At 43.5% G+C, this 25,896-nt stretch overlaps 1 long non-coding RNA gene across 2 annotated transcripts in view; it reads right to left on the minus strand.

Moving 5' to 3' along the window:
- The window catches only part of LOC116073107, a 72,332-nt gene that overhangs the window by 29,807 nt on the left and 16,629 nt on the right, over positions 1 to 25,896 (minus strand). The window contains exons 1-3 of one of the 2 annotated variants that reach the window (XR_004111672.1): positions 16,252 to 16,402; positions 9,879 to 9,998; positions 7,730 to 7,832 (exon numbers count right to left, since the gene is read on the minus strand). This is a non-coding gene — a long non-coding RNA (uncharacterized LOC116073107). Of the gene's footprint in view, positions 1 to 7,729; positions 7,833 to 9,878; positions 9,999 to 16,251; positions 16,403 to 25,896 lie in introns of those variants that run through there. The other variant, XR_004111671.1, reaches the window with a different exon arrangement.

Here is a 25,896-nt window from a genome sequence, read left to right on the forward strand (position 1 = left end):
CACCCTGCTACTCCATGTGCACCCAGCAACCCTGGTGCTGTCGCCCTAACACTCCAGGAGAACGCCAGCCTCCCACCTGGAACCCTTACCTCTGCCTTTTCGCCATGTTCTGTCCCATCTGCTTCTCATTCACAAGTCAAGAAAACTTTGATATGACAAGTACCCCTTCCAAACACATCTGAAGAGACCTCCTCTACTCCAAATCTCATGTGAGGGAAACTAGTTCCATAGGATGCCACTAATGAACCATATAACCTGGTTGTTTACCAAGTCAGCATCCATAATTCCTGTCCCACTCAACACAAGACAATATGTCCAGCATACCACTGTCTCTTACACCACAACTTTTAGATGTGACCTCCCTGCTGGGCCCTCCAGTTTTGGACACACATCAGTGTGCAGTGTTTGTCTACCATCTTCTGGTCTCTCTCTGCTCCCATGCAACCAAATTTCCACATCCATCTGTGGCTTTTGTCATAGGCAACCATGTGTTTAATAAAAGTCCTAAATTTATTTTTTAAGGTCTAATCTTAGAGCATTTGCTAATTTAATGGAACAGGTATTAACATCTAACCAACCTGAAGCCCTCCTCCCCACAAAAAAAAAAAAATCACTGAATATTATAGAGCTTGAAATGGGTGTGTACAGGTATCCTGGAAAAGCCCACACAAGCTAGATTCAGTTCCCACTACATTGTGCTGCATCACTAAAGATAAACTTGAAGAATAAACTGCCCTCTACTGACCCTACCCATGTAAGAGGATAAATTGGCAAAATAATGTCTTAGCTCACTGCTTCTACTAACTCCCAGAGTCCTATTATTTGATTTTGAAATACATATCTGTGTATGTATATATATATGTGTGTGTATATATGGATATGTATATATATGTATATGTGTATATGTATGTGTATATGTATATTGTAAGATGTATATGATGTATATGATGTATATGTGCATGTGTATGTGTGTATATGTATATGTATATGTATATAAAACAAAAATGTTATATTGTGTATTATCTTTTCCAAGTGTAATCATGACATTTGGTGTACAAATTTTAAATTCTGTTCAAATCCATTATTTTTATAACTTAACTGTGCTTGACTGACTTGAAATCTTTCCTGCAATAAAAGGGGAGAGGGTAAGAGTCCATAGATGGCCAGTGTCACCATGATGCATTGCCCAGCAGCCTGTGACGCTGGGAAAGGGACACTGGGAAGAAGATTGCTTGTCCCTTTTGTGGTTTTTCTCATGGTAATGTGACTCTGAACAACAGGCTGCTGTTCCCTTTCGTGTTTGCTCCCTGCACAATCATTTTTTTACCACTCTGTCCTATAATTGGAGAGGAAGTGGCCCGGGTGAGCTCGACAATGGAGACACCTCTGGTCTACAGAGATAGAAGGCAACCTCCCTTCTCCATTTGGCAGCAGTCTACACACCACCTGCTCTCACACGAAGACCTTTGTTTCACACAATTTTGCCTTTGTAATTGCTGACTCATTTATTATGTTAAATCGAATCTTCCTCCCTGAAAAGGATTCCAGAATGTGGGCTGAACAGCCGTGCTCTCGAATGGCCTCTCAGCATCTCATTTCACACACAAATAAATGTTTCCTCTGCTGCCCACCCACCCGCCCGGATATTCAGTCTGACCTGCAATTGCTCAGGTATTCGCTCTGCACTCACCTCCCAACTGCTGATTGTGTCTTATTCTAGCTTATCTATGACACTGACATTCTATATTATAGACCATTCACCATTTAAGAGGAGATTCACTTCCTCAGGGTTACATGTGTATGTGTGTAGTTGGGAATTGTGCACATGAATGTAGGTGCCCTCAATGTCCTGAAGCTAGGGCCTCAGACCTCCTGGAGCTAGAGTTATGGGTCATTGTGAGCTGCCCACCTTGGGTACTGGGACTAGAACTCTAGTCCTCTATAAGAGCAATATACACTCTTAAAAGCTGGGCTATCTTTCCAGCCTCCTTCCTCAATATTATTAACCAAATCTTATGGTTGGTTTCATTTGACCACTACAGAATTGCTAACCTTAAGGAAGGTAGAAGAGTCAGTCGTCATGGTTTAGTAAAGAGAAAGGAAAAATGCAAAGGCAGACAGACTTGGGTAAGTTTATTTTTATTCCACACATTAGCTGTGTGGCTTTGGGCAAGAGACTTATCTCTCTGGTCCATAGAGAGATTGAAGGGGTTTTAAGCACATCTAGCTGAAGCTTGCAAGGACTTTATAGACGATGTAAAACACCTGCCCTACCTCGTGGGGTTCTCATTACTGAGGACGGCTCCCTCTCCATCTTTCCGATTTGCATCCTCCTTCTGGATGTCTCAGCTAATGAATGGTGGAGCTGTTGGGCGATGCATTTTATGAGGCTTTGGAATGGTCCTTCAGAGTTTGCAGAGGGAAGGATCTGATAGATATTCTTACATGGATGTCGCAAGAATTGGAGCACCACAGATGACGCCCTCCTTTAACCTACTTCCAAAGGCGTAAGTCTAGGAAAACCTGTCCTGCCCTGTGCTGTGAAGTCTGCTGATCAATAATAACTCCCGTTTGCATTTCTCACTACATACTCTGAAAACGACTCAGTTTTCAGGAAGCATTATATATCCCTTTCCCCAGTCAGAAGTCTGTGATTCGGAGAGGTTAATAATAGCACAATTAAAGAGGACCCTGGCTCAGGTGCAAACCAGACAGGGCAATTCCCTTCAGCTACCTGCTCCTATAAACTGCCAAACCCACACAGGGTGTATTTGTTACTTCCTTGTAACTCTAGCAAAATACCCAGAGAGGAAAGATTTCTTTGGACTTGTGGTTTTACCAGCTTCTTCCACAGCTACTTGGCCGCCTGCATTTGAGCAGAAGAACATGAAAGAAGAGGACAACTGCCCACGTCATGGCAGACAGAAGCAGAAAAGGGGGAATGCTGACACTTAACTAACTAGCTTTGTCTTTTCCTCTCTTTTCGTTCTTCTCAGTATCCCCAGCCCACGGGCTGGAGTCACTAATACTCAAAGCGGGTCTTCCAGGCTCAATTAGTGCTCTCTGGGAACGCTCTCACACTCCCATCCACACCCACGCCCGATGTCTTCCTTGACAGTCCTCTAGATAATTCTAAATCCGCTCAAGTTCACAGTGAAGATTAGCCACCACAATTGGGTACTGAACGTGTGTGCGCCAGACTTCATTTTGTACTCCAGAGAGTTCTATCGTTCTCTCACTGTCAGCATCTTTCTCACAGTATCAGAGGGCTTCAGAGAGCATGCATTCAGGCTCCAGTGAGTTCACGCACCTCTCCTGATGGCCCCCACTCACCCTCAAGCACATGGAACTGTTTTCTTCTTAAGAAAAATTACAACCTCTGTGCTTTCTGCGGAGGTGACAGCAGCAGGGGACCCAAGGAAGCAGGCAGCGAGGACCCAGAGCCACAGAAAAGTCAGCTCTTCGAGAAACCCAAAGCACCTGCTTTCTTTAAGATGCCAACACAGCCCCTCACCAGACTCCGCCACGCAAGAGCTGCAGTCTGAATTATCAAAAACAAAAACAGATCGCTGGTTAAATTACTCTGATTATTTCTGTAAGGAAACAATTACACCTAATTACAGGCAAGGCTGAGGTGTTGCTTTCCTAATGAAACCGAGGGGGCAGGCGTAAGTTCGAGATCTCATTAGCCAGCTTCTCCTCGCTTCTAAATATACCCCCGTTCACTTCCTGCTGGCCTTTTACCACGGGATTGATTCGAAGCCAGGAAGGTCTTCATAAAGCTTTGCTAAAATAAAACCCCACTCTGGAGGCTTCTTCTCGTATGTGACTTCCGTAATTCTGCTGAGATGTATAAAATAGAAGAAAGTGGGATGTGACCAAAGCGGCCTTGGGACACATCCTCGGCTCAGTACCTGAAGGCAGTAAAGCCTTTGGATCCACTTGTGAGTCATCTGCATCTCAAGAAACAGTTAAAGTACTTGACGGTACCCGAAGTTCCAGTCTGATTTTAACTCAGAAATTCTGTTTTCAAGATCAGTCTTTGTCTCGGGTTTTTAAATATAGAGTTTGATAGCGTTGCTTTATTTCATTATGTATTTATTGGGCCAGGGTTGCTCGTAGCTCAAGCTGGTCTCGACCTGGCTATGTTGCTGAAGATGGACTTGAATTCCTGACCATCTTGTTTTTACCTCCTGAGTAATGGTGATTATACTATCACATCTGGTTATGTGATGCTGGGATCAAACCCAGGGATTTGGGCATGACAATTTAGACCTCTGTTGACTCAGCTACATGCCCAGTCCCAATTTTAAAATTTTGAATCCAGTCTTACATTTCTCACAAAGGGGAAACTAAGGAAGCCCAGGCAGGGGTGGAGCCTGGGCATGACCTGAGAGAAGGAGTTCATTGGTGGGGACAGTTCCTGCTCACCAGCAGGAAGAAATAGTGGCTTCAGAGGTTTGGTGTCTGAGGCTATGGAGAGGGAGGCAGTTTCTGTTCATGGAATGCAAGGTCAGCTGCAAGCTCTGAAGGGTTCCTAGTAACAAAGTACCCTAGCATGGAAGTAGGCCTTGATCTTTAAAGTCAGGATTGATTCAAAGTCCCCACCACTGTAAGATGGGTGCGTGAGAAGAAAGGCCAAAGTCACAGAGGAGATAAGGGCAGCCAGGTCACATCATGTCACCTTAAAATAGTGAGCAGAAGATAGAATGATCCCCTGAGAAACAGGGCTCAAACCCCAAGGACATACAAGGTTCAGCTGACTTCTTGAAGACGTAGACAGGACCACATCATGAGATGGGAGGCTTAAACAGCATTGTCTTAAAATGAATAGGGTAGGAGACAGGTACCCAGCTTTCTTCTGACTCTTGTGCTAGACAACTAAGTCTGAAGGTGGCCATGAGTCTAGTAACTAGAGCCTAGTATCCATGGCATGAGGTTGTTACAAAGGCTGGAGGGAAACACAACAGCATCCTTGGAGGTTGTGCACATCCAGAGCTTAGCTGCGTCATCATGCCATGTGGATGCAGTCAGAGATGCTAACTCTGATGGTTTGTATATGCTCAGCCCAGGGAGTGGTACTATTAGAAGGTGTGGCCCTGTTGGAGTAGATGTGGCCTTGTTGGAGGAAGTGTGTAACTGTGAATGTGGGTTTTAAGACCCTTATCCTAGCTGCCTGGAAATAAGTATTCTGCTAGCAGCCTTCAGATGAAGATATAGAACTCTCAGCTCCTCCTGTACCATGCTTGCCTGGATGCTGCCATGTTCCTCCCTTGATGATAATGGACTGAGCCTCTGAACCTGCAAGCCTACCCCAATTAAATGTTGTCCTTATAAGAGCTGCCTTGGTAATGGTGTCTGTTCACAGCAGTAAAACCCTAACTAAGACACTAACCTGATAAATGAGAAGCTGTGGAAATGTCAACACTGTCTGCACACCATCCTTTAGTTTGGAACTTCACCAAGACAGAGAACAAGATGCAGGTCACGGGCTGAAGGATAAGGACACAGACAGCCCTGACAGCAGCTCTGCAGGGCCTGTGGTGTAGATTACCAGAGCTTGGGGCTGAGCTCCAAAAATTAGGAGACACAAGCCAGTCTTTTCAGAGGGTTTCATTCTCTAAGATTTGATAGTTTGGGTTGCCCAAAACCAGAAGTTATCAACAGATACCAGAAGCTTCCCAAACTCACACCCTTAATAAAGGCTTCCTCCCTAAATTCCCTCCCAGAAGTGGCCGAGGAAGGCACGAAGAATAGGGAGATCTTCCTTCCTGGAAGCCAGAGAACTGATGCTCATAGTGTTTCCACACACAGCTAGGAGTCTCTGAAATTCCAGTCATTCTGATGTACTATCTGTTTGCCATTTCCTACTGACCATCTTCACCATCCACCCTTTTAAATCACGATCCTTACAGCCCTTTCCTCCAGAAAGACAGAAGAGCTAACACAGCAGGACCAGCATGACTTACAGACTGCCAAAATCATGGAGCATTGTGGAATCGTCTGTAAAACAATCAATTCCAAGGCCCAGGATTTAAAATCTGAATCTGGGACAAAGCTCTTTCTCATGAGCTTACCCTGAAGTGCTGGATTGCTTACTTTTCTTGTTGAGGTGAACAAAAGCCTGACAAAGGCAACTTAAGGGAGGGTGGCTCATGAGGCTGTGCTTCAAGGGGATACAGTTCACCGTGATGGGAAAGGCATGGTGACAGATGACTCTGCTGTGCTGCGAGCAAGTAAGCATCCATACGTCTCAAGTGATTAGGAGGTAAAGAAGAAGTAATTCCAGCTTCTTCCTGGCTTTCTCCTTTTTTTCCTTTTCATTCATGTTGAGAGTACGGGCCATGGGAGGATATCACTCACATCTAGGATAGATCTTTCTGTGTCCTTCCTGAGGACATACAGAAACACCTTATCAAAGCCATAGCTGGTTCTCAATTTAAGCCAAGTTGACCATCACAAATAACAGCGACCTTCTTTTGTGATAGATGTCATGGGAACAAATGCAAAGTTAGTCCCCAGCTTGCCCCTTTGTTCAAACCATAACTCTTTCTAAGCCACTTTTTTTTTTTCTTGAGATTCATCCAATTACTTGACCTTCTGTCACGGAAAGAACAACCCCGACTCTTCATCATGCTTCTGGCCCCTAGTCCCCACTAGTTCTCTAGAACTTTCTAGTACTTTGGTTATTTTATTGCAAAATCAAAATACAGTGAAAAGCTACTTTCTCTTTCTTAAGCTCTTTGTGTGTGGTGTATGTACATAAATGTGTGTGCACATGTGTACATGCGTGTGCATGTGGAGTGCAAAGCCTAATGACAAATATTTTCATCAATCGCTCTCGACCTTATTTTCTGAAATATGGTCTCTCACTGAGCCTGAGGCTCATCCATTCAGCAAGATTGGCTGGTCGATGAGTTCAGGGTCCCTCTGTCTCCACTTACCCAGTACTAGGGTTGGGTACCCCAACATTACAGAAGCTTTGTGTGAGTGCTGTCCAAACCCCACTGACTCAGTGTCCCCCTTTCCTGAATAGCTCTTCCCTGGGCACGTTCTGACTTTTGACTAGCATAATCAAGGCCTGTCTGTGTTCTTACTATGTCTTCTGAATGAGCGCTGGTCCTGATTTAAAACAACAACAACACTCTACAGTAGAAAACTAAGATGCTCATTTCCAGCTTCTTCTATGCATACCCATATAGCTGGTGCTGTGATAGAATTTCACAGATGTGATTAAAGTCCCAAGTCTGTTGATCTGAAAATATAAAGGCCATCAGATGGATGTAATTAGTTAGATGAGCCTTATCGATGCAGTGCTTTCTCAAGGGGGAACCAGAGGAGGATGGCAGAGGAAACTGAAGCTTTAGAGGGATCCAGCAAGCCTGTTCAGATGGAAGCAAGCTCACTCTGAGAAATGCAGGAAGTCCGTGGAAGTCAGAAGCAGCCCTCAGCCAGCAACCACTACCAACATGCATGTGAGTCCCTTAATCTCAGGAGCTGGGCTGTGCCAAGAATAGAAATGAACCTAGAAAGGGGACATTCAAATCCAGATGAAGATTCAGCAAACCTCAGTCTCATGCTGTCCTGAGAAACAAAACCAGTCATGACCTGCTGTGTGGTCTGACCTAGAGAGCTGAGAGCTACTGTCTTAGTGTTCTATTGCTGTGAAGAGAAATAATGACCACAGTAACTCCTATAAAGAAAAACGTTTAATTGAGGGCCGACTTACCATTTCAGAGGTTTAGTACAGTGTCCTCACAGTAGGAAGCACAGAAGCCTGCAGGCAGACAGGGTACTGGAGAGGTAGTTCCACATCTGGATCCAAAGAGCAGCTGGAAGAGAGAGTGATACTGGGCCTGGCTTGGACATTTGAAACCTCAAAGCCCAACCCAGTGACATACTTCCTCCAACAAAGTCACACCTCCCAATAGTGCCACTCCCTATGAGTCTATGAGGGCCATTTTCATTCAAACCACTACAACTACTAAAAGAGAATCACTTTCAGCTTCAACATATATGAGAATATATTTCACAGCAAAAGGAAACCTAATATATCACCTGTCACTTTTCTCATTCTCCTTGGTATATAAAAAGTGTTGTTTTTGTTTGTTTGTTTGTTTTTCTGATTCATTTAAAGACCTTTGTCAATTTATGGCTATTAGAAATTTGAGTTACACATACCAAAGTGAAAATTGTTTTTGTTATCTGAGTGGGGAGTTTCTGAACACCTCACATATTGGTTGCTTTTTTGATCCTATTCTGGCAAGCATGCAGCTAAATCCTGTTTTTTTGTTTTTTTGTTTTTTTGTTTTTTTTGCCCCTCTGACTTCTCCATCCCCAAACACATATTTCGTAAAGTATTTGATTCTACCGGGTCATGAAAATGCTAGGATGTCTCCCTACTCCTTTTTTATCTATGTTTTTCAGCAATTTTTTTCTGATGTGAGCATGGTTACTCTCATACCTCTTCTGCTGTCCCAACTGTCCGTTAAGCCCGTGTTGTGTTCTTCAATTCTGAATTTTCTCTATTGTAAATATTTGTGCTTTTGTATATTTTCCTAAATTCCCAATCTCTTCATCTACTGTTTTCTTCTTTTCCTTCAAAACTGACTCCTACTACTATGATTATGATTTAAAAGTCCTCATTTCCTGATGAACATGGAAGCATGTGCCTTTGATCCCAGCATTCAGGAAGCAGAGACAGGTAGATCTCTGTAAATTTGAGAGTAGCCTGGTCTATAGAGCAAGTTCCAGGATAGCCAGGGTTATACAGAGAAACTCTGTCTAAAAAGATCCTTATTTCCTACATTTTCTCTAGACCATAGTTCACTATAGGCTTGATTTTTCTGCTTGTTTAGTTACTATAGCCTAATAAACTTTGATTACCTTTTAATCCTTGAGTGTATCAGCCTAATATAAACATCTCTACTAAAATTGAGTATCAAGTACACAGTTGCATCCACTGAGTTTCTGGGCAACAGATACTGTGGGATGACAGAACTCATGGGTCTCAGGTAGAACAGTCACAAAACCTCAGGCTTACACGTGGCTGTTACTGTGCACCCCTTAACTCCGCAGGATCTTTGAGCTCATAAGTCTTAGTGAATTTAGCAGTAAAGTAAGGCTGCGGGTTTATTCATGGCTGTGAAGGTAAGTGAGCCCTGGCCTTGTTCAAGGTACAGAGGAAATACTCAAAAGTCATCATTCTTTCTTTGACCAGAACCTGGTGTGTGTGTGTGGTGTGTGTGTGTGTGTGTGTGTGTGTGTTTCATTCCACAGTGAATCACAACCCAGTGCCATTCTCCCCAGATTAATGAAAACTCTTAGAAGACCATTTTTCATCCCTGTTTAATTTCCCTCTAGCCACCTTCTTCTTCCACAGTAGGATGGTTTTCTATGATTAGTGAGAATTCAAGATCCAAGAGATAGGTGAGTGAATGAAAGGGTAAACGCCAAGAATCAATGTTGGACCATCTTTTACTTCAGAAATAGACCCAAGCATTGGATAACAAGTTTACTATTGTTGACCAAGGGAGTGCTCCATGTTAGATCATCTCAAGGGGCATCCAGCTTAGGGTATGTCGTGCCTCATGCAGTTCCATCAGGGTAGAAGTGATGGGATCCCATAGAACTACCTACCTTATGCACCAGGCCAGGTCTTAGCAATTCTCTTCCAGATATGAGACTAAAGTGCATGTAAGTGAGCTTTGCTCCCAACTGCCTGCTGCTTAAATTACTTGAATTCAATAGAAGCAGTGCTTCCTATGCTGTGCAATGCTGGCAATATTTTCTGATCCCTGAGGTCATCTTTCCTTTAGGATGCTGTAGTCAAGCTTTAATTCCCTCCCCCTTTCATTTTTAATTAAAGCCTCCATTACCTATTGACTCTGCAGATTCTTCTGAAAGTGCCAGATGAGACAGAAGGTTCATTACATTCAAATCAATTCCCAGTTTGGCTGTGCCTCTTCACAGGCAGTGGGCTGAGTCCCGTGGGTCTTCTGAAATTGCAAAGAATGAGGACCCTGAGTGTCAAACACTATCACAAGGTCTTGAGGGTCCAGAGGCCTTGGCTGTAGTTCTTGTGTCCCAGTAACTTCCTAAACTCTTCCTAGACTACACTGCCCTCCGCACTGCAGAGACTGTATTCAAGTAGTCAGACAAGCCTCTTTCAAGCAAGAATGATGTTGAACCTGAAGCCCTCTAACACCTGGCCTGGCTCTACACCATTCATAAACCCACAGAAAACTGAAGCTCGTAGAAGTCCTCAAAATTACCCTGTCTCACATCCTCTTTTTCAGAACTGTACAAAATAAAGATTTCTCTTTTTTTGTTTTGTTTTGTTTTTGTGGTTGCTTTTCAAGACAGGGTTTCTCTGTATAGCCCTGGCTGTCCTGGAACTCACTCTGTAGAGCAAGCTGGCCTTGAATTCAGAAATCCACCTGTCTCTGCCTCCCAAGTGCTGGGATCAAAGGCGTGTGCTAACACCGCCCAGCCAAAATAAAGATTTCTGATGAGTCATTCAGAGGTATAAAGTCTGTCTTATAAGCTCCAGAGATCTCTAGAGCTTCTATTATTTTATATGTGATGTCTCTGTTCATAGAGGGGGAAGCCAAGGTCCAAGAGTGCACAATAAGCTTTCATTGTCAGCCTGGGGGGATTACTCAGTGGTTAAAGCATTTACTAGGCAAGCAAGAAGACCAAAGTTACTATCCGGAGAATGCACATAAAGGCTGGGTGGGTATAGTGACCCCCCTGTAATTTCAGTGTTGTAAAGGCAGAGACAAAGGATCTTCAGAGCAAGCTAGTGAGCCAACTAGCCTTACTGGCAAGCTCTGAGTTCAACTGAGAGTCCTGCCTAAAGGACTAAGAGAGAGCAACTAAAGAAGGCTCATGATGTCAGCATTGGGCCTCTATGTGCATACTAAATGCATACATCGTACATACACACAGACATACACACACACACAAACATACACACACACTCAGCTATTTGAACATATGTAGACACATGTACAGAACACACTCATATGTTAAAAAATATCCATCATCCACTGAATGCCATGAACACAGACTAAGTCCTTCTATTCTATCCTAACTGATTCTCACATTTTTTATTTCCTGAACAGAAAGAAGCACCATTTTCTCATTTAATTTGGAAGACAACAAATTAAGTCATACCTCAATGCATTCTTCTGGCATGTGTTTTTTTTATTTCCCCCAGGCTTATGTTTATTTAAAGCTTCATTAAACTGGGGCCCTGGTGAGCCAAGACCAGATGGACCAAACCAGGGAAGAAGGTGAAACCAAGTAAGATAAGGTGTGCTGTCTTTGTGTCCGTTCTCTTGTTCTTTGTCAGGATGGTGGGAAGCCTTGGCTCTAAGGGTGCCTAGGGCTCTCTACCCAACCCCAGATGCCCCAGGCCCAGCAAGGAATCATGGCAGATCTGAAGCTCTGGGGACATTGTGTATATGCATGAGGCTGAAGGCAGCCTACATGTAAATTTCTATTCCAAGAGATGCCATCCTCAGCTTCTCCCAAATGTATACTCAATTGTTCTACCAATTACAATCAGAATATAAGATTGAATAAGTGTCAATGAAACCCTGTCCCTGAACTGCAGACTTTAAGAAAAAAATATAGCCATTCCTATATTCAATGATTAAAACAGTTTTAACTTTTTGATGTGTACAAACGTGTCTATTGCTTAAATCCTTTAATTTTATATAGTACTTTATAACCTATAAAGAACTTTTTGTAGCCAATTCCTTTTGGTTTTTCATCTTTACACTCCACTGGGTAATAAAAAAGAGATTTATCATTATATATCTGTAGTTAAGGAATATGAAAGTCAAAACCAATGAAGTGACATTTCAGAAAGTCACGTGGCTAATTGGTAAATGCTAAGACCACAGCGCAGGAATCAGCATCTCTGCTTCATGTTCACTTCATGCTGCTATGCTTGCTCATTCCTCAGAAGCACTCGGTGTGCACCCATAGCAACAGTATCTACCACCAAATGAAAGTGGCTCCTCTGTGCAGTCACCATGCAAAGCCAGGTGTCAGCCTTAACTACGGCCTCACTCCTGCCAAAGACAAGGCTTAGCTTATGAAGGGTCTCCCCATGCATCCAGGAGGGATGGGAACAATAGTGTTGTGCAAGGGGCCAGAAAATGAGATTATGCATGTCCCCACATGCTTCAAATCCTGTAAGAGTCTGCAGTCTCAACTCTTCTCATGCAGGACTTGGTTCCTCTCTAGACATAAAACTTACAAGAAATTCTGTACTTGTTCCAAAATATTGTGTGTGTGCATGGGTAGTGTATGTGTTCTTCTGTGAGGATGCTTGTTTATATGTGTATAGGGATGGAGTTCAGAGCTCAACATCAGGTTTCTTTCCCAACCATTCTTAGCCTTATTCTTTGATTCAAGATCTCTCATTGATCATGGAGGATACTCATTCAGCTAGGCTGACAGGCCAGAGAGCTCCAGAATCTTCCTGACTCTGGCTCCCTAGCACTGGGATTACAGGTGCTAATGCTGTTGCTAGAGATCAGAACTTAGGGCCTCATGCTTACACAGCAAACACTTTACACACTGAGCCATCTAGCTCCCTCTTCCATCTCCCTGGAGAGTTTTACTATGCATTTTCAACATGAGAGATCAAGCACTGTATACCACAAAGAGATCTTTCAGTGTGATCTTATTTGCCAAATGAATTCAAGCGAACATCTAGATTTAAGATGTGTTCTACAATCTGTCTCTGGATTCCCTCTGATAGTCTGGTCACAAAGTTGAATCCTGAATTATGTCTACAGAGAAGACTTCCAGACACTTAAACATCAATTTCTGATTCCCTGAGTCTTTTCTCAATATGTGTCTCTTGGTTTCATCATTTCTCCTCTGTTGTTCCTTTCACTGTCTCTGAGGTTCTCTGATGCTAATTCCATCAGGTTAATAGAAATAACATTCTCTCATTCATAGATCCTCTCTCTTTCCCTCTCTCCCCTCCCTTTTCCCTTTCCCTCTCCCTCTCTCTCCCCATCTCTCTCCTCTCTCACAGTCTCTCTGTCTATCTGTGTCTCTGTCTGCCTCTCTCTCTCTCTCTCTCTCTCTCTCTCTCTCTCTCTCTCTCTCTCTCTCTTTCTCTCTCTCTCCTCTATGGACCATATCAATGAATCAGTTATCAACCACAATTTTTCTCAGAGGATGACTATCACAGATATGGAAGAATACTAGACAGAAATAGACATGCTTTTGTAATGACCTAGGCAGCCCTCTCAGGCTGACCTCTGCTCTCCTGGCAATGTCAGTAGCAACAGCTCCTGGGAATAGCAGGCTGAGAAAGCAAAAGGTCTAGAGAAAGATCAAATGGTAAAAATGCAAAATTATTCCAAATACTGTGCTATATATTTTCACATGCAAATCTTATTTGCTGCCTACATAAATCAAAATTTACAGATGGGCAAATAATGTTGCATAGAAACTAATTCATTCTGTACTTAGAGCTAATGAATGTTGGAGACAGAATCTTTTACGTTTTATTTATTCTTTCATAATTTTAAACATGAATGCGATCTTTATAGATCATATCCAACTCCTACTCCTGCTCCAACTCCTCCCAGAAACTCTGCAATATTCTCTCCCAACTTGAGGTCTTGACCTGTCTCCTTCCCCTCACCTTCCCTTTTTGTTATTTTATAACTACTGAGTCCACTCCAACAGCAGGTGCCATGACTGACAGCAGGTGCCATGATTAACAGCAGGTTCCATGACTGACAGCAGGTTTCATGACTGACAGCAGGTTTCATGACTGACAGCAGGTCCTATGACTGACAGCAGGTCCCATGACTAACAGCAGGTCCTATGACTGACAGCAGATCCTATGACTGACAGCAGGTCCTATGACTGACAGCAGGTCCCATGATTGACAGCAGGTTTCATGACTGATAGCAGGTCCCATGACTGACAGCAGGTCCCATGACTGACAGCAGGTTCCACGACTGACAGCAGGTCCCATGATTGACAGCAGATGTCATGACTGACAGCAGGTCCTATGACTGACAGCAAGTCCATGACTGAGCACTCCTAGCTGTGGTTCCTGTTAGTCAATCTTGTGCTTCCTTACTTGCCCCCATATCTTTCATCACCATGAGCCAGCCTTAGACACTTGGTGGTCCAATGCTTTGCCTGGATGTTGTTTCAGTACTGGGACTGGACAAGGATGCCATGACTATCACACTGAGTGAAGAGATGCTGAGGCAAACAGCAGCAGCAAAACAAGTGATAAGATAAACAACTTAATAAATTAAAACCCTTGCTCGTGTCCACTCAAGTGTCCCTGAAGTGTCATCTTCCCTCACTTGAAGCTAAGTCTGAAATCCGCACACATAGGACTTCCTCTGCAGTGGAGATGTAGACTTATAGCACCTTACAAATGTCCCTGCAGAGTTCTGAAGTATCTTTGTGAAGCACACAAAGGCTTCTGTGATCCATCAAGCAGGAGAATTCTGTCCTTTATGGCCCAGTAGAATTCCACTATCCTGGGCCAGCAAGAGGGATCAGCAGTTTCAGGGATTTGGCTGCCTGATGCTTACAATTTGGTCTCAAGTCTAATGTGATAGATGAGAAAACTGACTCCTGCAAGTTGTCCTTTGCACTTCATGTGTGTGCCATGTCACAGGCATGCACACACACACACACACATATTCTAAATACACAGAATCTTACAAAAAGAATTTCACTGTACATACAAATCTGGCTTATCCATTCATCAGACTCAGGTTCTTTGTAACCATAGTGGAGGTACCGTGTTAAGTGAACTAAATCAGGTACAAAAAGTCTAATCCCACATGACCTCATTTATAGGTAGACTCCCCCAAAAGATGGTGCTATAGGGTGCTCATGAGAGGTGAGGCACCTAGGAGGGAGAGTTGGCAAAGGCTGACACCGACAACAGGCACTGTGGTAAAGAGTACTGTTCCATTACATGTATGGTGATACATATATAATTATATAATTATAATTATATTATAACTGACTGCAGGTTGTTTTTTAGAGACTCCATTTCCATACATGTATTAAATATCAGATAGCATGCCAGCAGTATATACGAATTTGGAATATCAGTTACATGATAGAAAGTAAAAATTAATAATCAAAACATCTCCATGAGAAAGAGCACTCCTCTAGACACTGGAGGAATTTAGTTTCTGGTTTCAATTTAATCCCTCAGCTTTAATTAAGATCCTCATAGCCTATTGATCCATGCAGTATGAGATTTGCCTTAGAGGCAGAGGAAGCCTAGATAATACTAGATAAACAACAGGAAGCAGGTGTCAGGAGACAGGAGGACTCCAGCTAGATCCAATCGGTGTGGTATGGGGCAGAAGCAGGAGCTGTGTGTGGGGGGGTGCACCTACTAAGTTTCCCAGAGTTCTTGTTTGTTCATAAACATCACAGTCTGCCTGTCTGCCTTTCTGTCTTCATGTGTCTCCCTGGGAGGAGTGTGGCTGGCCAGTAGCTATGGGGCTTCCGCAGAAAAACCGAGGTAACTGATCGTTCACAAACAGTCCTAGCTCTGTTTTGCTCCTTTGGCACTCAGTTGAGTTCCTTTGAGACTGTTATCTTGACAGGGTTTTGTGCACCATCAATGTCACTACCATCAAAATTACCTGCCTATCACCCTTAAGAGATTCTATCCCCAAACATGTAAAACTCAAACAACATTCATGGTTCATGTGTGTAGATACATGGAACTCGGAAGCCAAGGGGATGCTACTGATTCAGATCCCAACCAGGGGTGGAATGTCCTGGTTCCTGAATGAAGGAATGCTGCAGAGATAACAGCATCTAAAGCAGGGGCTAGCCAGCAAGGTGTGTGTCCATGCTCCAAGAGATATCAGCATCCTTACCCTCAAGGAAGGACCTAGTTACATGGTCTCATGTACCAAGGAAGCACCTAGCTACATGGTCTCATGTACCAAGGAAGCACCTAGCTACATGGTCTCATGTACCAAGGCCATAAACACCCACACCACAATACTGGGAAGACACCTCTGGGGGTAAACATTACTGAGGTATAAAACCATTCCCCTTAAAGTGGTAAGCCCTCTATGGTTGAGGAGAAGACAAAACTAGACAATTGTACCTGAAGAACTGCTTACAGAATAAGGAAAAGAGAGAACAGAAGGAGAGAGGTATGGAGAGAGGGCACCAAAGCTGTTTGCTTAGATACCTGTATAAACAGCTCACCTGCATTAACAGCTTAGTGCTCAGGAGACAACCCTGTAAGTTGACCCCTGGCATGATTTCCATTCCTTGAGTAAAACAATGAGACTCCTGGAGATTAAGTCATGATGCATTGCCACTCCAGGGGGCCTGGGATGTTCACTGTAATGCCAGCACTCTGAACCGACCTGACAAGAAAAGGAAAAGGGAGAAGGAAGGAAGGAAGGAACAGAAGCCGAGACAAAGGCCCACATTTTAAACATCGGATTTATGTTATCGGAGCACAGAAAAGAGAACACTAGTACAAAACTCTAAGGACAAAAGATAATCTCAAGCTTCTTTTCCCTTCCTCCCTTGCCATCTCATTACCCAATTCTCTTCTCTCTTTGGGGACAAACATTAATATCCTCCGTTTCCTGCACACTCTCCCAGGTACTGTATTTATGTTGCCCCTCGGCAATGAACTTGAGCATCGATCTTTCTCCTGTCCACAGCGGAAATCTGAGACTCATCTTGACAATTTCCGGATTTCATCATTCCATCCATCTGTCAATGACGAAGTCCTAGAAAACTTATTGCCAAAGAAATATCTCAAATCCATCCACCTCTGCCCACCCCACATCCATTCCCATGGTCCCCACTGGCACCTTCTGCCTAGCCTGACCAATCACAATGCTTCTTGACCTTGCCACACCTACACTTGTGTATGTGTATACATACATATGTATGTGTATGTGTATACATATATATGTAGTATATACACACTAATTCTTTAGTGTTATACACCCTATACGCAGAGATAAGTTTTCCAAAAGCAACTTTCTCTTTCATGGTGGACACTTGTTCATGGGTATTTAAAAACTCTATGGTTATTTTCAGGGTAGAAACTTGCAGTCTGCATTCTTCCTAAGACTCTCAGCTCCTCTCCACCCCACCATGCTTGGAGCACTTTGTTGTTGGATCTCTGCTCCAGACCCTTTAGTTTCTCTTGGATCTTTCAATGTTTTGTGGCTGTTGTACCACAGAGAAATCGTTTGCTCTTGTGTCTCCCTGAACTGCATTTCAGTATCTCCCATGATGCCTTTGGGTTTCAATAACGAAATACTCAAAGACCCCCTAGGATAGAACCAGCATCCGTGGTGTGACTGAAACTACAGGGATGTCCATCTTTTTACCTCTAAAGGAGCCCAAGTACCTATTTTTCAAGGTGCCTCTTCAGAATGAAGGACAGCCACAGGATCAGCTCTACAAAGTGCAGACCACATGCTTGGTCTTTATTACCTTCTATACACTCCCCTGTCCTCTCAACAGTGACCAGAAATCTCACCCTGGTAAAATGCAAGGTGTTATGGGAAGAAATAAAGATAAGGCGGGAGGATTCAGTTAGTAATGCTCTGAGAAGCAAATCCTTGGGCCAGTCCAGGAACTAAGTTTGTTTTTGTTTTTGTTTTTGTTTTTGTTTTTGTTTTTGTTTTTGTTTTTTTAATGTATTTAAAGGGTTGTGAAGAAGAATAATGGGGAAGAATGGAAAGGGGAGAAGGAAGACATGAAGAGGAAGAGAAGAAGTAAAAATAGGAGAAACAAGAAAATAGATGGGGAGGACACAAAGAAAGGATGGAAAGGAAGAAGAAGAGGAAAGGGAGGAGGGGTAAAACAGAGGCTATGTGGCCCACAGAGGAAGGAGGGGTAAAACAGAGGCTATGTGGCCCACAGAGGTAAAACAGAGGCTATGTGGCCCCCAGAGGTAAAACAGAGGCTATGTGGCCCACAGAGGTAAAACAGAGGCTATGTGGCCCACAGAGGAAGGAGGGGTAAAACAGAGGCTATGTGGCCCCCAGAGGTAAAACAGAGGCTATGTGGCCCACAGAGGTAAAACAGAGGCTATGTGGCCCACAGAGGTAAAACAGAGGCTATGTGGCCCACAGAGGGAGAAGGGGTAAAACAGAGGCTATATGGCCCACAGAGGTAAAACAGAGGCTATGTGGCCCACAGAGGTAAAACAGAGGCTATGTGGCCCACAGAGGTAAAACAGAGGCTATATGGCCCACAGAGGTAAAACAGAGGCTATATGGCCCCACAGGGGTAAAACAGAGGCTATGTGGCCCACAGAGGTAAAACAAGCTATGTGGCCCCACGGAGGTAAAAATATTTGAACCTTTAGAACATACTTGCCAAATTTAGACTCCTTGAAAATAAATGTATTATTTTCTTTATTTTATAGCCGTCTCTTAAATTCTTTCTTGTTTATATTTCCCAAAGAATTAATCTAAAGTAAAAAGAAGCTGGAAGTTTAGATCTGTTCAATGAAGATGTTGAGGGGGAGAAGGGGGATATTTGCAATCTTTGCCAAAGCAAATGCCATCCATACACTTAGACTAAACTCTGCTACCCCTGGAGTTTCACTTGCTCAGTTCCTATGTGCTGCTCTCTAGGCAAAGACCTGGAAGCCACTTCCCCACTCAGTGCCCTGTGTATTCTAGTTTGCTCTCTATTGCTGTGATAAACACCATGACCAAAGGCAACCAGAGTATGGGCGTTTTATCTTACAACCCCAGTCACTAAACATTGATAAGGAATGTCAAGTCAAGAACTCAAGGCAGAAACTTGGAATCAAGAACTGAAGCAAAGAAATGTGGCTTGCTGGCTTGCTCTCGAAGCTTGCTTAGCTTGCTTTCTTATACAACCTAGGACCATATGCCCAGAGGCAGCACTACCCATAGTGGACTGGGCTTCCCATACCAACCATCAATCAAGAAAATGGCCCACAGACTTGCCTAGAGGCACTCTTCCCAGAGGACCCCAGCTTGTGTGGAGTTCTCATCACCAATCTATCCACACACCTGGATGGGGAGGGAAGGAGACACAACAGGATGCAGGGGTGACACGACAATGATGTCACAGGAAGTCTTGGCAGAGCTAAGATCAGACCAAAAGTATTCATATCCTTGTTCATATAGTTCTTGTTATGGAAACCCCACATCTCTCTCCACCAACATAAAACTGCACTCGGAGTTCAATTTAAAACCCTCCATAGAACTTAATTTTTGGCAGCTTTCCTATAGCTATAATTAATGAAGAACAAGTTTGAAACAGCAAATGCTGAGCATATGGGTATTCCAGAGACATATCAACATCATTATCAGGAAAAACGAGATGTCAGTTAGTGTGTGCATAGCAGCTTTCAGATCTAACCCAAATGAAAATTAATATCCCTCCCTTTGGTGCAATAGGAATGAAATATCACACTATCTGCCTAATGGCAGATATTATTATTAGTGGCGTGGTACACAACAAAGAAGTGGAGAATGAGAAGCCACTGTGATTTTTCTGCATATCTAACATATGCATGATTCCATGGACCATCAACAGGTAGAAAGAGAGAGCTAAAACATCTTTCTCAGGCTGCAGAGATCTGTCAGCGGATAGGAGGGAGCACCTGTTGCACAAGTATCAGGACCTGAGTTCACATCTCAGTGCATGTGTTAATAAAAGAACCAAAGTAACAGAGCCAAAGCAGTGACACATGGACCTGTAACCCTAGTACTGTGGGGCAGACACAGGAGGATCACCTGGGTTCCCAGGCTGCCACCCTGGCTCCAGACTGAGTTAGAGACCCTGCCTTAAGGAAATCAGCAGAAAGTGACAAAGCTGGACACCAAGCATCCTCTTCCGTTTTCTGAGCACACACAAAATCATTTCCATACATACACATATACATGTATGCATACACACACAGAGAGGCACATGCACACAAATAGACACACACAAACAGCCACACGCATACACAAGCACATTCATATGCACACAGAGACACAAACAGATACATGGACACACACACACAAACAGTCACATGTATAGACAAACATACACATACAGAGACACATATATACACAAGGCACATGCATACACACAGAGAGATATAAACAGATACATTACACACACATGTAAACACACAAAGGCACATACATATATATATATATGTATATATATATATATATATATACATACACACAATAAAAACTTTACCTTGTTTTTCCCTACGTTTTAGCTTTCTTCAGAGAATTTTTAGTTCCCAGAAAGATCAAATTCAGTAAAGATATGTTGTCTGTTAAACAAACAGCTATCCAAGGGGAGAGGTTCACTCCACAGGGTTTTCATTTGGTTAGCTTGGTGTTTTGGATAGTTGTAGCATTGGGGGCTAGACTTAGACCTGTGCAAGCTAGGCAGGAACTCTACTACTGAGCTCTGTGCCAGCTAAACATACAGCTGTATGGCTCTACCCAAGGATGCTGTCCTAAGAAGTGTTTTAATCTTCCTTCACAGTACTCCTTCCTCCCACAAGGCTCAGGGATTCTCTGGAAGAGGGGGTGGAAAGACCGGAAGAGCCAGAGGAGGTCGGCACCTATGATGAGACAGAATTTGCCAGGCATGACTGTGCACACATGAACTCACAGCAGCTCTAACTGCATACTCAAGACCTGTTCATCATGCGCTCAGCCAAAATCCCCGCAGAGATGGGGAAGGGTGCATGGAGACCCACCCCAGTTTTCTTCAGTGTATATGGTTCCCTGAGAAGCTACCTGTGCCCCAGTGGGAGCACCACGTGGTTCCCCAGTGGGAGCGCCACGTGGTTCCCCAGTGGGAGCGCCACGTGGTTCCCCAGTGGGAACACTATGTGATGCCCCAGTGGTAGCACTAAGTGAACTCAGTGGATTTAAATACAAAGTACATGAAGTTGGGAGGGACATATGGTGTGGAAGGATATAGGGAAGGAATCAGGCAAACAAATGAAGTCCGTTTGCTCAAAGCACATTATATGCTCATATGAAATTCCCAAACAATAAAAGAATTGTTCTCTCTTTTTTTTAAGAGACTGTAGGTCTTAAGGAAAAGGAGATTAACTTTATTAAAGCCCCGCTCAATCCCCGATTTCTAAGTGTTCCATAAATACTCCTTGTCCTCATCGTCTCTAAGTCTGATAGATATGCAGAGCCTGAGAAAGTAGTCCCAGGACGCAAGAGCACGAGAAAATTTCCAGTGGTGACATGGTTAAAGGCCTTATAAAATGAGGTAATGGCCCTTTGGGAGGGATATCTTGGGGCACCCATGGCATAATGGAGAGGATGGAGCAGCCATTGGTAACTCCAAGCTGTCATGTGGAGATTCTCCATTAAGTAAAAGTTGCTGTTGTCAGTCAAGAAACCCAAGTCTTCCGGGTGAATGGGAATATCTGATGCTCTTGCTGCTTGCTTTGCTGAGTGACTACTTCAGCAGGAGCACTGTCAGGAAGAAGACGACAGCAGAGTGTGTGACCCTCAAGGGTGAAGGCATCAAGGTGAGCTGGGACAAACCCTGCACTTTGTGACCCCTTCAAAACTGGCTGTCAAACTGGAGAAGAGGCCGGGCGGTGGTGGTACACACCTTCAATCCCAGCACTTGGGAGGCAGAGGCAGGCAGACTTCTGACTTCGAGGCCAGCATGGTCTACAGAGTGAGTTTCAGGACAGCCAGGGCTACACAGAAAAACCTTGTCTAGAAAAAACAAAAACAAAAACAAAAAAATAGAGAAGAGAGAATTAAATTCCCCTTTGTTAACCAAAATAATCCAAGAAAGGGGAAGTGGAGTGGGGGCTGCCTCTGGACTTTCCCCAAAGCCCTTATCCACACGCCTGCCTGCCCATGCACATGGACCCGGTCAGACTGGGACAGCCTTAAAAGCAGGACAGACAAGTACATGGAGAGATGAAAGGAGAAAACTCAAGCTTGCATACATGAGTAAGTGAAAACGCTCTCAAAGCTACAAGTAGCCAATGAGGTAGGCTGCTGATGAATAGCTCAAGCCAGGAAGCATGAACCAATGATAATAATGAGCTTGAATTTAGCAAGATCCACATTCTTCCACTCCAGCCTGGGCCCTGCAAAGCTCAGTGAGTATGTTCACAAGGACCTAGGCTTTTATGAAATTATCAAAGATCTTTAAAGTACAATGGGCTAAGCTGCTGCCTCTGCCCCTTTTTGTGTGGTGACACCAGAAAAGCCATGTGTATTTTTAGAACAGCTAAGAGATTGGGTTGAGTATATATTCAGGGTAGGTTCAGAAGGGCTTATTGATGTAGCTCACAGTGCTTACAGTATTATTGTCAGATGGTAGAAATAACTTCTAAGAATTCCCTTACCACCCACCGTGCTGACTCAGTTGGCATTCTGACACAGGGCTTGAGAGCAAACATAGTACAAACATGTCATGAAGCACTTGCCACCAGAACTGTGCAGGCAGAAGAAAGGCACCATGGGAGATGTCTTCCTATCAAAACACATGTGCATTTGTAGACAAAAGACTTTTAATCAACACCAAGTAAATGTAAAACTTCTCCTCTCTGGAAAATACTTGATGACAGTGCATTGGAAGAAGTCATAAATGTGGTGCTGGGGAGATGGCTCAGTGGGTAGAGCACTTGTCTCACATGCATGAGGACCTATGTTCTGATCATATACAGCCAGTTACACACATCTATAATCTCAGCACTCCCATGGTAGGATGGGAAGGCAGGACAGAAAAATCCCCAGAAGCTTGCCTGGTAAACACAGAAGCAGACGATGAGAGATCCTGTTTTCAACAAGATGAAAGAAAGACAGATAGATACCCAAGGTTATTCCCTAACTTCCACATGTGCCTTGTGGCATGTGCATACACACACACACACACACACACACACACACACACACAAATAGAGTAAGTAAATAAATAAATTTACTTCTTCACTTGTGAGTCCCAGCTTTCTTTGGATCTTTATACATATAACACATGCCTAAACAATAAGGCACACACAATGACCTCTAGTGCAGCAAAGCCACATGCAGAATAATAGTTCCAGGGACAAAGCCCCCCCACACACACACACACCTTCATTAGGATGCCAGTGGGTAAAAAATGAGAACTGTTGGATTACATGATTTTGGACCACAATGCACTGCAGTGACAATTCAATACCTTTAAATGTATATAATTTTAAGATCATACAATACATAATTTTATGAAATTACTATTATAAATGTTTAAGCTTATAAATATACCTACACAAACATAAAATGGCAATTGGCTGATAAAACTTAGTTATCAATGTTAACAGGCAGTTAGACTTTGCAGTGTCTAGGGTGTATGTACTTATGGTCGTCATTGGCAATTTCGAATTTAGAATATGCATGATTTCTTTCCTCAGATGTAAATGTTCATTTTATACTTAATTTCATATTTAAAATGTTTGCTTACACACATACATACACACACACACACACACACACACACACACACACACACACACACACCATTTTTGTAAGCATCAAATCCTAGACTGTCTAAGTTCAACCATGAACTCAGAAGGCCAACTTTCTCTCAGCAGTCCATCTTTGATTTTTGGGCTCCCTTCCCCCTAGTAGCAAATAAATCTCAGTTCAATGACAGCAAATGGGTGCAAATGATGTTAGGGAGATTAGGATTGGCCGAGTGATGGAAGGAATGGGGCAGTTCACTGCCTTTTACATCCGCCCTGACTTTTCTCTCCATACATATTGTTTGTAGCTAGAGTTCTATTGCTGTGAAGAGACTCCATGAACACACCAACTCTTACAAAAGAAAACTTTTAACTGGGATCTTGCTTACAGGTTTAGAGGGTCACTCCGAGATCACCATAGTAGAGAGAAGATGGGTATGGTACCTAAGCTGAGAGCTTTAGGCAACAGGCAAAAGAATGAGAGACACTGAGCCTGACACAGGCTTTTGAAACCTCCAAACCCACTCCTAGCCACACACTTCCTCCAACAAGGCCACACCCATGATCCTTCTCATCTTCTTCAGTTCCACTCCCTGGTGATGAAACAACATTCAAACACATGAGTCTGGGCGGGGGGAGGGGCATTTTCATTCAAACTACCACATGTATAATACAAAACAAGAAAACAAAGAAGAATGTCTAAGAATGTTGCAGAAGCATGAAGCAAATTTCCTCCTTACCTATATGCCTGACAGGTCTCTCTCTATTCTCCCCCTACTCTGCCTCCTTTCTCTCTAACCCTATTATATTTGCATTGCCACACATGCTGGCTCCTGCCACGGTGACAGATGACACCTAGCAAAGGTCACTGGCCCAGGGCTATGTTGATCTGCAGCAGTTTTCTGTCAGAGCTGCTTGACTTATTCCTGAGTCTGGGGAAGAAAAACAGCTGCCAGAATGAATCAAGAGGACATTGCCCTGGGTGTGTAAGCAGCTGTGTGTGCGCACACGAGTGACACGCAAGCATGGGAAGGTGTGTCACTTCCAACCAGCTCATCTCCAGTAGCTTCTTTAAATACACTGGAGAAATAAAAGTATCTCCTTCAAGACTCTCCCCAGATAATCCATCACCGTGCCTCCCCCTTTTCCTTCCCGGTTCTCTGCATAGCTGAACGTGAAGGTAGAACTTCAAGGGAGGACCGACCTGCTGGCGGGAGTCATCAGGAGAACTAGTTCGTTTTGGACGCCGAATGCGTGGAAACTGCCGGCTATCTGAGCCAACAATTGCATCACACAGGTGGTGGGCTAAGAAAGAAACATGCCGACAGCATTCTTCCCTAGAACAAATTAAAGATGACAAGGGGCCTCTTACCGGCTCTGTCAGTGGACCACTCAACGCTGTCTGCCTACAGAAATAAAAGGTATCAGTAAATACTAACACGGGAGGAAATGGGTCTAGACAGAAAACTGAAGGGAAACAAATTCTGCACCGTCTTCAGAGGTCACAGAAAACTGTTTAAAAGGGATATATGTTGGAGCTGAGCAGATGGCTCAGTTAGTAAGGTATTTGCCATACAAGTGTAAGGACCTGAGTTAAATCCCCAGCAGCCATGTAAAAATTAAATAGGGTGTCTTTAATCTCAGGACTGAAGAGAAGGAGACCAAGAATCTCTGGGGCTTCAGTGCCCAGCAAATCTAGGTGAATTAATAAACTAGGTTCAGTGAAGAAGACAGTCTGAACAAGTAAGATGAAGAAGGACTTGTGAGATGGCTCATTGCAGGTTCAGTTCCCAGCACCCACACAGTGGTTAACAAATCTCTATATCTCTGGTTTGAGGTAATCAGACATCTTCTTTCATAGGGACTATACATATGTGGTACACATACATATATGCAACCAAAATACCTAGACACATAGAATAAAAATAAATTGATATTTGTTAAAATAGGGAGAAGAGTAATTATGGAAACTACTCACATTGACCTGTAGCCTACACAAACATACATACACAAATGGACACATGGCAATCCCAAGACAATATGGGAAGTGTGTATTGAAAACAGAGATAGTAACAAGATAATACGAGATTCTTTGAGGTCAGCACACCTGGTACTCATTTTGAATGATGAATGAAATTCATCAGGCAGATGAGAATAGACAGTGGGAGTAGACAGTCATAATGGAAAGCAAAAGCAAAGCCAAAGTTTACTAAGCATCGTCTAAGGAGTCTAAGAAACCCAGGATGGGTAGCACACTGCAGAAGATGTGAATACCAGATGTGGCTGAGGGGCAAGGCTGAGGAGGGACAAGGCTGAGGAGGGACAAGGCTGAGGGGCAAGGCTGAGGGACAAGGCTGAGGGACAAGGTTGAGGAGGGACAAGGCTGAGGGGCAAGGCTG

Source organism: Mastomys coucha, unplaced genomic scaffold, assembly GCF_008632895.1.
Source record: "Mastomys coucha isolate ucsf_1 unplaced genomic scaffold, UCSF_Mcou_1 pScaffold23, whole genome shotgun sequence".
Taxonomy (NCBI): Eukaryota; Metazoa; Chordata; class Mammalia; order Rodentia; family Muridae; genus Mastomys; species Mastomys coucha.